This window comes from Stomoxys calcitrans, chromosome 4 (assembly GCF_963082655.1).
Source record: "Stomoxys calcitrans chromosome 4, idStoCalc2.1, whole genome shotgun sequence".
Lineage (NCBI taxonomy): Eukaryota > Metazoa > Arthropoda > Insecta > Diptera > Muscidae > Stomoxys > Stomoxys calcitrans.
In genome coordinates this window covers 84,411,843-84,427,645 of record NC_081555.1, presented here as the reverse complement: position 1 = coordinate 84,427,645, position 15,803 = coordinate 84,411,843, and the positions used below count along the sequence as shown (strand labels likewise).

General features: G+C 39.1%; 1 protein-coding gene across 4 annotated transcripts in view; it reads right to left on the bottom strand.

Annotated features, from left to right (window-relative positions):
- Window positions 1-15,803, bottom strand: part of LOC106086369 (A disintegrin and metalloproteinase with thrombospondin motifs 6) — a 170,373-nt gene that overhangs the window by 89,611 nt on the left and 64,959 nt on the right. The window lies entirely within an intron of this gene.

The following is a 15,803-nucleotide window of genomic DNA, read 5'->3' as shown; positions in this document are numbered from 1 at the left end:
CCGACGTGCAAATTTCCGCCTAATCGGATAAAAATTGCGGCTTCAATATCAGGTTATATGCCGATTCGGACCAAAGTTTTCACGATTGTTGAAAGTCATTACATAACAATACGTGCAAAGTTTCAGGTCAATCGGATGAAAATTGAGGCTTCTAGAGGTTCAAGATCGGCTTGTATAGAAGCTATATCAGGGGCAATGGAAAACGGCATATAGGAGCCCAAGTGGTCAAATCGTCAGATTGGTTTATATGGGAGCTATATCAGATTACATACCTATTCTAACCATAATTGTCACGATTGTGAAAAGCCAGGAAACTACGTGCAAAATTTTAGCCTATTTGAATAACAATTCCGGCTTCTGGGGGCTTAAGAAAAACGAGTCGAATGACCACTTGATATGGGAGCTATAACAAAATCTGAACCGATATGGCCCATAGGCTCCAACGACCAGCGCTCAATAAGCAGCATCTGGGCGAAATGTTAAGCCGCTAGCTGTACGCCACGCGTACGCGTGGAGGTTTGCATGTCCGCCTATGACGGTGAACGCCTGGGTTCGAATCCTGGTGAGAACATCATGAAAATTTGCATCGGTGGTTATTCCCAGCCATGTAAAAACTTCTCCACAAAGAGGTGTCGCACTGCGGCACGCCAACTCGGCTATAAAATGGAGATCCCGTATCAATGAGCTTAAAAACTTGAATCTGACAGCACACATTGATATGTGAGAAGTTTGCCCCTGTTCCTTAATGGAATTGAAATTTGCATTTGCAGCTGTACGCGTTCGACCGCTTTAGTGATATTCATCGACGGACGGACGGACATGGATTGATCGATTTTCAATTTCGCGCGATAAGACGGGATTTTGTGATATTCGTACGTTTAGGTACCAAAATGTAAGAAATGGTGGCATTTTACCCAGCGCGGACGGATGGGGCTAGGATTATAATTTTGAGCTCAAGTTAAAGAGCGTCTCGAGAAAATATGATTTGGTGACAAAAAGGTCCCAAAATCGTACCGGATGTGGGACAAATAGTACGTTTAGTACCGCAATTGGTACTTTTTGGTACCTTGTTTATTAATTGAGCTAGAGCTTCGAATTTTGGAATTTAGGTATACTATGGCAACCAAAATTGGCCAAATGAGTTTTTGGACTTTTGGACATTCAGGAACAAAAAAGAACCAAAAAGGTACGAAATAAGTCAACTTTGCATAGGGCTAGAACCGCGAAATTTGGGTAGAGCTAGAACCTCGAAATTTGGCTTAAATGATTGTTGTTGCGAAATAAAGGGGGTTGATAGAAACCATATGAAAATAGTAATGGAAACGAAAGAAACGTACGTTTGGTTCCGTATTTGATACCATTTCATACTTTCTTTACGGATTGAACTAGAACTCTGAAATTTCAAATCTAGATTCTACTAAGATATATATGTTGGCTGACTAAGCGATTTTTGAACAAATCATACATTTTGGTACCAAAAAGTACGAAATAGCTTATTTACTTTTACAGTGAACGGAGAAGGGTAAAATTAAAAAAATTGTAAAAAAAATATACGGTAAGTTGTACCAAATATGACATGTTGAAATCGTACCAGCAGTAGATTAAAACGTACTTAAATGCTATAATTGCTATTATTTAGTACTTTCTTTAAACATTGAGCTACAGATCTGAAATTTGGGATGCGGGCACATCTTGGCAGTATGTTCCGGGGGACTAGAAACATTTTTTGATATTCATGCATTTTGGTACTAAGCTGTACAAAATGGTACTTTCTTTACAGACTGATCAACAGCTCGGAATACAGGTACATCTTGACAGTATGTACCTCGTGAGCAGAAGATTTTTTTTTTTTGAGATTTTTACATTTAAGTACCTAAAACGTACAAATGGTACCTTCTTTGCGTATTGAAAAATAACTCTGAAAATTGGAATACTGTTACATTTATTGTAGCACTAAGTACCGAACGACTAGAAGTATTTATTATATATTCGTTCATTTTGGTACTAAAACGTAGAAAATTGTTCTTTCTCTACAGGCTGAGCTACATCTGTGAAATTAGGGAAACCGGTACTTCTTGGCAGTATGTAACGGATGACTAGGAGATTTTTTTAAATTACTACATTTAGGTACTAAAACGTACAAAATGATAATTTATTTACCGATTGAGCTAAAGATCTCAAAATTGTGATACAGTTACGCCTTGACAGTATCTTTCGGCGGACTAGAGTTTTTTTTTTTTTTTAGATTCGTACAAAATGTCCTTTCTTTAACGATCAAGCTAAAGCTATTAAAATTGCGATACAGTTACACCTTGATATTGGATACACCATCGGGGGCAGCGAAGCGACCAAGCTTATGCTAGTATATTCATAATTTATAGAAATTTTACTGACGTACATAGCAACTTTTTTTAAATATTTTGAATTTTAAAAATTTTTGAAAACAATAATCTTTTTATTTCCTTAGCCCCCACAACGAAACAAATCATTTTCTTAATATTTTATGGCCATTTAGTGAAGAAAGCTGGATTTAATGAATTTGGCATAAAATAGAACCTGATGTCAAAAGAAGTAGGATTATTGCCATAAATTTATTTTTTATGGAAACCATCGAATGCAATAAGACATTAAAAATGATACCAGAAATCTCACTCTTAAGAATTTTGAGCATTTTTTTCGTTTGATTTTTGGGACATAAAAAATTGCTGACTTTTGACAAGCCAATTTTCCCCCAAAACATAACGGGAAAAATTATTGTAACTGGTTTTAGTCTTTCACTTTACGCCAATCCAAATTTCATTACGATACCTCTTTCCTAACTCGAGCTAGAATTTTTCTAAGGCAGCTCTATTCTTGGGTATTTTTCGTCGTTAATACGGAACTGGGGACACGGAGCAGCAGCAAGAGCCATTGGCGTTGTCTACCATTCGAAGCTAGACAACTTCCAAAAGATATTTGCAATCAACAAAAAAAATTGAGGTTTCTTTACCAATTTCACAGTAACAGAAGAATTTTGGCAAATTTCGATTTTGAATCGATCTTTATACAATTTAGCGTTAGGTGTTTTATTTGAAGTCTAAGTCTAAGACGTGTACTATATTTCATCTAACTCGGTCCAGATTTAGTTATAGCTCCTTTATATATCTTTAATTCGATATAAGGATGTATTAGCCACAATTTAGGTCCTATAGTAAGAAAATCTTACAAAGTTCTATTCAATATTTCCATTGGAATGAAAAAATTAGAGTGTGACTAGATTTCAACATAGGTTCTTGCTGGTTTTTACTTGTTTCTTTCTCCGATCCCAGTGAACGGTACTGGTTTGAAAATAAATTTTATTTATTTATACACAGCCCTCAAATGCAATTTAATACCCTCGAAGCAATATTTAAAATCATTTTTAATTCCCCTTTAGATTGCTTTATTGAATTGAAATAATATCAAATGGACATCAACGAAACAAATTATAATATGTCCATAAAATTCTAAACAAATTAAATTGCCATATTTAATTAATTATTGTGTTGACATTTTAATGGTATAAACCAATATTTATTGCTGCTATAAAAACCAATATGAGAAAAAAATATAAAATAAATATAAAAAGATCATAAACCAACTGGCAGTAAGTATTCACTGGTTCTTGGTTTATGATTTGAATGTGAAAAAAAAATTATAATAAAAAAAAACTAAACAAAACATTAATTAACGGCAAAACTTGCTTGCAAAAAAATATTCTATAAATATATATTCATTTATCATAAATTTTTTTTTAGTTAAGAATAACAAAAAAGATAAAAAAAACCATTCAGACAAACTTTCCATATTGCTAGAATGGGTATTTTTCCTAGTCTACACTCAACTCATCATGTTGCTGTTGATATTGACCTGTAGGGTATTGTCGCCGTCGCGGCATCATCTTTGTTCTCCTCCCTAATGGCATCCGGTGATTTATGATAATATTTTGGGTAATTCCATTAATAAATTCATAAGAAATGAAAGACCATGCGAACGAGCGTCTTAATAACAATTTGTGGCTCATTTGCCGTTAAATGTGAGCGCTTTTTTCTTTCGCTTCGATTTTTAATTTTATTTTAATACGAGTTTATTGTCTCAATATATTTCGCTAATGTTCGCGTCTTATTTTTTCTCCCTCTTTTTTTCTACACGTCTTTCTTTTTTTCAATCAATTTCAAATTTAATGGCACACACAAAGCCCCGGCAGATCTTAACCAGTAAGCGCCAACTGTCAAGCGCCATTCTAGTCAGAGCCACAAAATCTCGAAAGATGACGCTAAGTGGCGCCTGGTCTTTAAGCGAAAACAAAAAATAAATAAATAACAAATTAACGATTGAAATGTTTTCAACGAATATAATACGTTAGGATGGGGTATTTTGTCCATATGTCTATTAAGACTTCGGTCATGACTTGCTGTAAATAAACGATGATGAGGCTAATGAAAAACAATGAAATTTTTCTCAGTGATATTTACTTCAAATATAATGTGATTCAAACAGATTTTTTTTATGCTCAGCATCATTGGATGGATGGTAAACTAGTCTTAATAGCTTGTTTATATGGTGGCTAGTAACACAACTTATCCTTAATTAGGTTAGGTTGAAAAGAGGTTGCGGATATTAATCCTCCCATGCCTCTATGGACATATACCTAAATACTAAAAAATGCTACTTGCAACATCCTTGTTTTCCATACCATGCCCGTAAGTTGTCTCGCCCGGTGTCTCTTGCCGCAAAAACCGGGCAATGACTTAGGAAATGCTCCAACGTCTCATCATCTTCCCCACATGCCATAACTTGCCGCACCGATTTTGCATAAGTGAACTCGTAGTCTTACGTGCCTTGTTATGTTATCGAAAGCTATTCTAACCTCCTGCTTACTTCCTTTCAGTCATCTCACAGCCTTGTCATCTCACAATCAGGATTTCCCCATAGGATTTTCGTCGTTCTACCGACCGTTTTACTGTTCCACAGTGTTAAATGCGCGTTCGTCGTCCACGCTCTTAAATCTGACTGCGTCGACCCGAAAGGCTTCAGGTTAACTAAGTTTATTGATGACATTCCTCTTGCCTTTTCTGCCAATTCGTCTGCTTTTTCACTCCCCCTTACTCCGCTATGGCCCACATCCAAACGATGCGGATCGTGCCATGTTCAGAGAAGGCGTTATCTTCAATAGTGTCTGGAGGATTGCAGGAGACTGAAAATTCCTCTGTCACGATCGAAACAGGAGGGGAAGGCATCGTAACTGGGCTCGACAAGCCCTGCGTGGGTGAGTCATCTGGTTGGACTGCGCTCAAGGTGTGTGCCAGCGGGGAAGCACGGAACTCAAAAAGTACTTCGACAGCAGCCGCTAGTGAAGCATCTAAGGAGGAAACGTCCACACCGCAGAAATGCTACAATGGTTACATTTCTTGGCACTGAGGGTATTTTCAATAAAGAAAAACAGACGTCAATCATGACGCAAGAAAATGTATTAATAACTTACTTACTAAAAGATGCATTACATCAGGCTTGGGATCTGTAGATCAAAAAGATGGGTCAGCAGAGATACTCCTCAAGGAGGATTGCTGCCTATATAATATTGTAGAAAAGGAATGGTTTGCCAGCACTCTTAGAGATATTCTTTAGTAAGCCCGATGTGTGACAGCGAGTCGTGCGAGACCAATAAATTACTATGAACAACTTAACAACTGAAAATGGTAAGTTATCAATATTGAATCAAAACTGCCCGAAGAGGCGTTCCAATGCTTTTGCGATATACTAGAGAATTATTAACTATTGTCTATTGGATACAATTTTTGTCTCAGTATTGGATCGAAAATCTCAATTATAGACACGCGTCCAAGTTGGATCACATCTGGTATTGCGTTGCCACCTGCGTAACAGTTAGCAGCAAAAGCCGGGCATAGACAGTGCTCCAACGTCTCATCATCTTTCTCACATGCACTACACATGCTATCACTTGCCGCACCGATTTTGCATAAGTGAGCTCATAGTCCTATATGTCCCGTACCGAATGCTATACTGACCTCCTTCCTATTTTCTTTCCGTAATAGTCTCGCCTTTTCACGATCCGGATCTTACCATAGGATTTTCGCTGTCTTACCGACAGTTCTTCCTATATTGGATAAGAATAACGCTTTCTAGAGGCCCTAGAAGTATAATCGGGAGTTCGGTTTATATGGGAGCTATATCAAGTTATGAACCGATTTAGACCATAGTTGTTGGAACCTTGGCATAGTTGTTGGAAGTCAAGACAAAATATTGCAGGCATAACTTCAGACTAGAGGCTCAAGAAATCATGATCCGAGATCGGTTTATATGGCAGCTATATCAAAACATGGACCGTTATGGCCCATTACGAATCCCAAACGACCTACACATAGAAAGTATTTGTGTAAAATTTAGGCGCCTAGCTTTATTCCTTCGAAACTTGGCACACACATGGTTAAATCGAGCCTGAAATACACCACAATGCCCAGGAAGCTTCGCTGAGGATGATATGTTTGGTTCCTCTGAGAAGACATTCCAATCGATTTCACAAATCATTTTGGAGCAGTGAACTCCACTTCGAATAGGTTTCTTTTAAAATAAACTCGAAAGCAAATATTTATAGCCAAGTCCCAAAGGCTTGCTGTTGAGTGACAGATATTCATATAGCAAAACAAATTTTCTGATGTCCTTTCCAAAAGTACAACTCTCCAAAATATGGGACATTACGTTTAAATTTTAAGAGAAAAATAAATAAATAAAAAATAAATGAAAATTTCTCAATCAAAGATTGTCTATGGCCCTGTTTCAATGTAAGGCAAATCCATTGAAAGCAAATTTAATAAACCCTTGATGATAAACAATTACAATTCAATTGCTGCACTAGACGAGGTGAATACAAAAATAGATCAATTGTAAATCTCAAATGGCAAATTGTAATATTTTGTTTGCCTGCAAGAGACCGACCGCAGAGCAACTCATGTTCGAACCACCACCAATGATGTGAGCAATAATGTATGCTGATCATTCATGGGAAAGGAAAGAAGCTACATGCATGTCATGACTCCACAGACGAAATCTTAATTTGAAATCAATTGTCTGAATTCATGCGCTATCGAAGTCGAAGACAAATCTCTGATCAAACTCACAGATAGATTTTGATTGAGTGGCGAACAGCGGCAACGGCTGCCATAGTCCTTGATGGTGGATGAGAAATTAATCTCTAATAGACAGCAACAAAGATGATGTTGCGGTTGTGGTTATTGTGGCTACATGCTGCCACCACCATCACTCCCAGAGTCACTAGAAATGGCATCGATCGTGGCCACCCGGCCATAGCCAGTCAAGCGATTGACGATGCCTCAACGACGGCAACGGCAACGGCAACGTAAGAAACACTTGATATACAACAGACAAGAGAGAAGTTGATTGCAATAATCGATGGAATCGTTGAAGAATTTCAATTACGTCGATGGCATTCTTCTTTCCATCAACATCACAATTTCAGTTGGTTATTTATGGTGGCGCCAACAATTGATTCATACATAGCATACGAGAGTGGAGCAACATAGCTGACGACAATGATTTTTAATGAAATTTGCAGTCTGCAGGTTGTAGCCTATTGCCCTTACGAGGAATTAAACCAAGCCAGTGAGTGTGAACAGGAGAAAAAAATTTTAAATTTTTTGGCTGAAAAGATAGAATCAGCAATAGCAGACCCATATTATCTTTAAAATTTAACTATTTCAACAAGTTTTGAAAAAAATGTACCGGAATTAAAAAGCTCAAAAACAATCGATGCTTAACGAAATTGACATGAGTTTTAGATACTAGAGTGGCCTTTTATCAATTTCGTGTATATGTTGTGCTGTCAAAAACTGTGTTGATGTTTGACTGTGGACCAGTCGTTGTCGAGATGGGTACCCGATGTTCTTCGTAAAAACGTTACACGTTGTTTAGCCCTTAAACGATAAATGGATAGAAAAATACCCGCAAAACAGAGCTACATTCAATAAATTATAGATCATAGTGCATAAGAATGGACATATAGAACATAAGTGAAAATTGTTTAATACACGGTTTTTGTGACATAATTTCATTTCCTTTTGACGTGTCAAAATTACGCAAATTGTCAAAGAGCAAACATTCAAACATAACATTATTCTGAAGACTACACCATTACTCTCAAACAGAGCGATCTATTTGATTGGATATAAGTTTTTCCAGCAAAGATAATTTCCGGTCACCAAAAATTAAATTTTCCTGAAAGTGTAATAACTATTGCTTAAGTGAACTGTCACTGCAGTTAGATGTATTTGTGGCTTAGAAATAGGTTTGGTTAAGTTGAAAAGAGGGTGCTGATATTAATTTGACCCATGTCACATTGGGCATATACCTATGCCACTATGGGCAAATATCTATGCTTCAATGGGCATATACCTATGCCACTATGGGCATATACCTAAGCCAGCAAACGGCTTGTTGTGCGCTCTAAAAACTAAAAAGTAACCACGAAAAAAATCTATGTCAGGAATTCCGTGTTACTTACAATATCCCTCATTGTTTTCCATACCACGCCCCTAAGTTAATTCATGTCTGGTATTGTGTCCCCACCTAGTATCGAAGTCTGTTAGCCGTGGCAAGCCGGGCAATGTCATAGGAAATGCTCCAAAGTCTCATCATCTTCCCCACATGCCCTACATATGCTATCATTTGCCGCATCCATTTTGCAAAAATAAGCTCGTTGTCCCATGTATTCTGTTATGATACCGAAAGCTATGGCGTCGTCGAAAATCCTACGGATTTTCGTCGTCCCACCGATCGTTTCGCTGTTCCACAGTGTTAAATGCGCGTTCGTAGCCCACATCCTTAACTCGAACCCGAAAGGGTTCGGGTTAATCAAGTTATTGACGGCAGTTCTCAATCCCCCTTATTCAGCTGTGACCCGGCACCCAAATGATGAGAACCCTGACATCCTCAGAGAAGGCGTTAATCTCCTTCTTACACTCCAAGACTGTTCGTGACCCTACCGTCCTGGTTGTTATTACCCTCATGACGAGTTCACTGTCCGTAAAGATGTTCATAAACGACGTCCTCGCGTTAACACCACACCAACTCACGCATTCCGTGGTCGCCGGATCTCCGCCTGCAGTACCGTATTATGGTCAGTCAGTCTAAAACAGGGGCCGAATTACGGTATACGTGACGTTGATATTTTTATGTGACGTTGACACTTTTATGTCAAAGTTTTTATAACTAACGATCGATTTAAACATTTGCGTTCTTAAATTTCAAAAATCGCGGTTCATTAAAAAGATACCTGATTCACAATAGCGAGATTTTGATCGATTTTACTTGTATGCCGTAATTCGACCCCAGATCTTAGTCCTTCGGTTCTCAATGTAAAGCCCCGGGCGCACTCTGTCCTCTAGTTTGATCCATTTGATAAATGATCTTCCAGATAGCAAAACTAAGATTCCGACAATCCAAGACTGTACCGCTGGCAGCAGTGCCATGCACTCGACCTCAAATGTCGTCTCAGGTATCCGATCGGAAACCTCTTCCCTTCTTTCCAGATTTCCTATCGTCGCCTTGAATTAAGCGCGATGGTATGAGCTGCTCCCATCCTCAATCCATTTTCGGATCGCTTTAAGTCTCATAACCGCAGTGGTTGCCTCACATTTAATCTGTATGTCAATGGGTCGTATATCTAGAATAGTCTCCAGTTCCCTAGTGAGCGTGGTCTTCATCGCTCCGCCTATGCAAAGACAACATATTCTCCGAATCTGTTGTATTGTCCTTACGTTGCACTTATTCTCCATCACAGTCCACCAAACTATTGAGGCGAAAGTAAGTATTGGTATAATCGCGCTCCCGTAGAGCCAGTGAACGATCCTCCGATTCAGGCCCCATTTTGAGCCTACGGAACGTCTTAAAACGTTATTTAAAGGAGCCAATTACCCTCCTTTTCATATCGAGTATCATAGACACTAAGTATTTGTGCAAGAGCCAGTGACGACCGACCTCTCGGTAAGACTCACCGCTCGATACCGCTGATTGTCCGCGACTGCTATTGCAACTACTCCGCATGGAACATTCCACTATCCTCAACTTGTGCACGAGCCCGGTAACTCTCAGGTAAGCTTCTCGTGACAACAATGAACACACACACATCGGACCTAAATGTTACGGCCTGTGTGGTGCTCCCAGCTATCCCGTGCCCAACATCTGTGAGCTTTCTCGGTCCACTCCTGAATGTTACACTTCCAATACAGTTTCCTGTCCAAGATCACTCCTAATTATTTGACCTTATCAGATATCGATATCTTCCTCTGAACAACAGATTTCAGTCTTCGCTGGGTAAACAATGAGACCCCTAGGTTTACCCCAGTCGTATGCATTCTGCAAGACCTTTCGGCCCTTCTGCATAGTTTGGATCCTTATCCTTTCGAAGTATTATTATAACATCGTGTGCGTAACAGACAGTTTAAAATCCCTCCTCAGTCAGCAGCCATAGTATGTTATTTATGGTGGTCACTCATAGGAGCACTCCTATGGGTGACAACCATTATCACCACGATAAAATGGTTCCCTGTGGCGTGACTTGTACCACTTTCTCTGTTATATTTATGTCATGAGACCCACAATTTATCCAACTGTTCCTTAGCATATGATTTATTCAGTCTCTAAGAACCCAGTCCTCCCACTAATGGTCTGAGAATTTTATCATTGTGTCGGTCTGCATCGGCCAAATGAATACCTCTTGAAAGCGGGAAGCTCTTTTTCAGCGTTTAGCATTGTAATGCTATTCGGGAAATCTGACTCTCTTTGCAGCTCCCATGCATGAAATGTCTTCTTGAGGGTAACGCAAAGCGCAGCATTAAGATATCCCCCCTAAACTCGCAGCTCATGATTTGTATGGATGGACCCTCTTCAGAGTTCAACACATGTTCGAAAATCCGCTCGTTAAACAGAACCTCCTGATATCGATGATTGCATACATCAGCTGGTCTCTGTTGTGTTTCATTGCCACTATGGTGTAAGGGGACGGCTCTTTACCTTTTTCAGTGATCATCTCCCCCTTTCCTGATGGCTCTGGCATCCTTTTGGAAGCCATAGTGCTTCATCAAGACTCAGGGGCTGTACGCGTTTCCTTCATCCCTTTTTCGACTTTGTCTCCCCTCGCAGGACACTGTCTGGAGTCTCCATTGAGGAAGAGTTGGATTGGTTTTTCCAGAGAAGCCGTTGTACAAAATTTCTGCCAAATCGGATGAGAATTGCGCCTTCTACTAGCTCAAGAAGTCAATATCCCAGATCGGTTTATACGGCAGCTATATCAAAACATGAACCGATTTGATCCATATTTAGCGCAGTTGTTGGAAGTGATACCAGAACGCTAAGTGAAAATTTTCACTCCAATCGAACGAGAATTGCGCCCTCTAGAGGCTCAAGAAGTCAAGACCCAAGATCAGTTTATATGGCAGCTTTATCAAAACATAGATTTGATCCATACTTAGCGCAGTTGTTGGAAGTGGTATCTAAACACCACGTTCAAAATTTGAGTAAAATTGGACGAGAATTTCGCCCTCTAGAAGCTCAAGAAGTCAAGACCCAAGATCGGTTTATATGGCAGCTTTATAAAAAAATGGACCGATTTGAACCATCCTTAGCGCATTTGTTGGAAGTGATCCCAAAACACCACGTGCGAACGAGTATTACGCCCTCTAGAGCTGTTTTCAGCGTTTATGCATTTAATGCTCTTTGGGAGATCTGTTCTGTTATGCTTACTTGCCACTCTGGTGTAAGAGTGTGTCTTCTCACCTTTTTCAGTGACCATCTTCCTCTTTTCAGCGTTTTAGAATTGTTATGCTCTCCGGGAGATCTGATTCTCCAACTACCATAGAAGTGCTTGGAATGTCAGTTCTATCCCTTCCGCCATCCTGCACTTTCGCCCGATTTCGCTACCGGTTCATACTCATCAATCTCCTTCGTCGTTCCCCGGATTGGTTTCTCTGTCTTCTTGTGAGCTTAGCAAAGCACTCGTTCACTACTGTAGTCATCCCTATTCGGCTACAATGACCGTTTCATTGACTCTAATTCGCAAACACCACCTTTACGTAAAGGCTGAAAACAAACTGCGCATCCTTCTCTTCTTCATTCGTTAGGCTGATGAATCGTTTTCTACTTGAACCATTTCTCTCGACTATAGGTGCCAAGAAACTCACAACTATGGGAGGGGCGGACAAAATGATAAGGTCTGATGGTACCTAACCTAGGTTGTATCTTCATGGTCGAAAGCACATGTTTTAAAGCTACAAAATATATCCCCTAGAATAAGCAGAGTGTAACGCAGGTATTATGAGGACATGATAGCAGATGAGGACACGATATTACAGCGATAAACACCTACAAATTCCGCAGATGCAGCTGTAAAACGAGACTTAAAAGATATAAACTTCGGCTTCGTTTTAAAAATTATGATAACGCATAAAGATGAACACTGGCTTGGGTTCGAAAACTAAAAACATGTATCAGCGGGATCTTATCCTGAATGTTAGCAGCATTGGCAACACCAGAAATCTAACTTTTATCATTTGTAATCATTTAAAACTATCTTTTTACGAACGATGACATCTTAACATTTAATTTTGCATAGAAACATTTAATTTTACATAGAATACTAAACACACCCATCCACCAAGAATTTTAATAATGTGGGAATCTTGGGATTCAATGCAAAATCTCTTTTAATTCATTCATTGTGACTTCTCAAAAACAAAACATTTTATATGGATAATTGAAGAATAGAAATCAATAATCCAAATGAATATGTATTCATAACAAATGATCTAATAACAATCTTGAATAGAAGAATGAAAAAAACTATGTGAACAAAGAAAACAACAAGCAAAGTGACAAAACGTTTTCCCATTATTGTCATTCATAAGGTGAACATGAATAGATTGAACAACAACAGCAAGAATAGTAATCACCACCACAAATAGCAACGGCAGTAGCAACAGCACCAGCAATAATGTCGTTGACACTGGCATTGTTGTTGACATCATAAAGTGTGGTTGTTGACAGAATGATAGCACGGTGTGAATGCGCACTAATGCCGACACTGTAGCAACACAATGTCAACACCATTTGTTCACATAAATGTGCTACGAAGTATGATTGAATTGAATTGTAGGTGGATTTGTAATTAAATTAAAAGTGCTTCACACAGATAACACCTTTAAAGCAAAACACTTTTAGGCAGAACGTGCTGTGCGATTTACATTCACTGAAAAGTATTGATATGGAAATAACTTAGTCATAGTTTTGGTTGATTATTTTTCTACATTCGTTTATGTGTTGTTGTATTTAAAGGGACTGGCAGCTTATTTCGTTATAACCGAACGACTCTGTGGAACAAATTAAATACATAATATTCTCCAATTTTTTTATTTACTCAAAATATTGATTTATAATCCCCAAAGGCTAGATAAGCCATATCTTGTTTACAATTGTTTGATGACCAAATTGTTTTTCTTCAGCAAAGCAAAACTTCGTTTGTCCATTCTTCATTGGTCTTGTTGCAAATACACCAAAAGTCACATGACATATATATTTTCTCTTCTTCTAGAGCTTCTAAAAGCCAGTTACCTTACTTTACTTTAATTGGTATGACAGAACATGTCCAATAAGCCGAACGTAGAATAGCGTAGAATAGCGCCTCGAACTTCTGTGTTCATTCCAAAATCTGGGACACCAAGTTTCGAAATATCTCCCACCACTTCTTTCCCTCGGGCTTTTGGACGTCCAGGTTTGCGTGTACCACCGTGATTGCCTTCAAAAGACTTCTTTGCTGGAGCTTCTTCATCCATTCTAAGAACATAACCTAGCCAATACAACCGTTTTATTTTCAGACTTGTAACTATGCTATCGTCGTCATACAGCTCGTGATTCATACGACGCCTTTATTCTCCATTAACGAGAAAGATTGTCATTCCCCAGCTTACAAAATCGACGGTCTTCATCAAGGGATGGGGTAGCGAATTCTCGACGGAAATCATGGTGAAATTCTTAGGCAAATTCTTACTGGAGGACCTATGGTTGAGGTCGCCAGGATCCGAGCGACCGAGACCATCAGAAAAAACATTTTTCAGCGGTGGTTTTCGCTTTACAATGCTGGCAACATTTGTGAGGTACTATGTCACGTAAAAACTTCTCTCCAAAAAGGTCTCGCAGTGCGGCACGCTGTTCGGGCTCGGTTATAAAAAGGAGGTCCCTTATCATTGAGCTTAAAACTTGAATAGGACTTCACTCATTGATATGTGAGAAGTTAGCCCCAGTCCTTAGTGGAATGTTAATGGTCAAAATTTGCATTTACGATTAAGGTCGTCTGCCGGAGCGGGACGGCAACACACGCTCTGATGGAGACAGTCATCACAGTCTTGAATTGACGGGACCCTAGTATTGCCATCTGGAAGATCATGTTATGCGGATGGATCAAAGCTAGAGAACACAGAGAGGGACTGAGATCTATTTTAGACTGCCTGACCATAAGCTGGTGTGGTGCTAACGAGAGGACGTCGAGTGGAACATCTTTACGGATATTAAACTGGCCTACAGGGCAAAAACGACCAGGTTGATAAAATCACGAATAGACTTGGAATGTAAGAAGGAAATTAACTGAGAATGGCAAAATCCGCCAGTGAAGGCCGTAGGACTGCTGTCAACAAGCTTGGTTACCCGAAGTCGACGCAGTCTGAGTTAAGAGCCTGGGTTACGAACGTATGTAACACTGTGGAACACCGAAACGGTCGGCAGGACGACGAAAATCCTATGGGGAGATCCGGATTATGATTTGGTCAGTAAAGCTTTCGATATCTTAACAGGACACATAGAACTACGATTTCACTTATGCAAAACCGGCGCGGCAAGTGATAACTTGTAGTGTGGAGAAGATGATAAGACGTTGGAGCATTTCCTATGTCATTGTTCGGCTTTCGCGGCTAACAGTCACCGGCACTTAGGTTTGGACACAATACAAGATATAAACCAACAATTAGGAAAACAATTTTGTAAGTAGCACGGAATTCCCAACTTAGATTTTTGCGAGGTTACTTTTTTTAATATTTAAAGCGCACAGCAAGCTGATCCCTGGCTTAGGAGTATGTCCATAGTGGCATGGTGCGCATTAATATCGCATGTATGGTAAGTATAAAACCAACTTTTAAAAAAATAATTAAATTGAAAAATTGTTGCAATTTTCGTAAAACACCACAAAATGAAATTAAAATTTTTTGTTTTTAATTAGCTTAATATATTCTTAGCCAAAAAAAAATATTAGCTAAACAATTAAAAAAGGCGTTAAGTTCGGCCGGGCCGAACATTGGATACCCACCACTTCAAGTATTTATGTGAACCACCTTTCGTCATAATTCGGTGAAATATGCATAATTTATGCCCTATAGCAGCAATATCGAAATATGGTCCAATTGGGACCAAATTCGGCACGGACATTGAGTGGTCTAGTATGTACAAGCCATTGTTCAATTTTGTAAAAAAAAATATTGTTTTTTTGGTAGCTATATCCAAATATAGACCGATCTGAACCATATACGACACGGATGTCGAAAAACCTAACATAAGTCACTGTGCAAAATTTCAGCGGAATCGAATTTTATGGGGCCAAGATCGGTCTATATGGCAGCCACATTCAATTCTGGACCGATGTGGGCCAAATTGAAGTAGGATGTTGTAGGCCCTAACACAACTTACTGTCTCAAATATCGGCGACATCG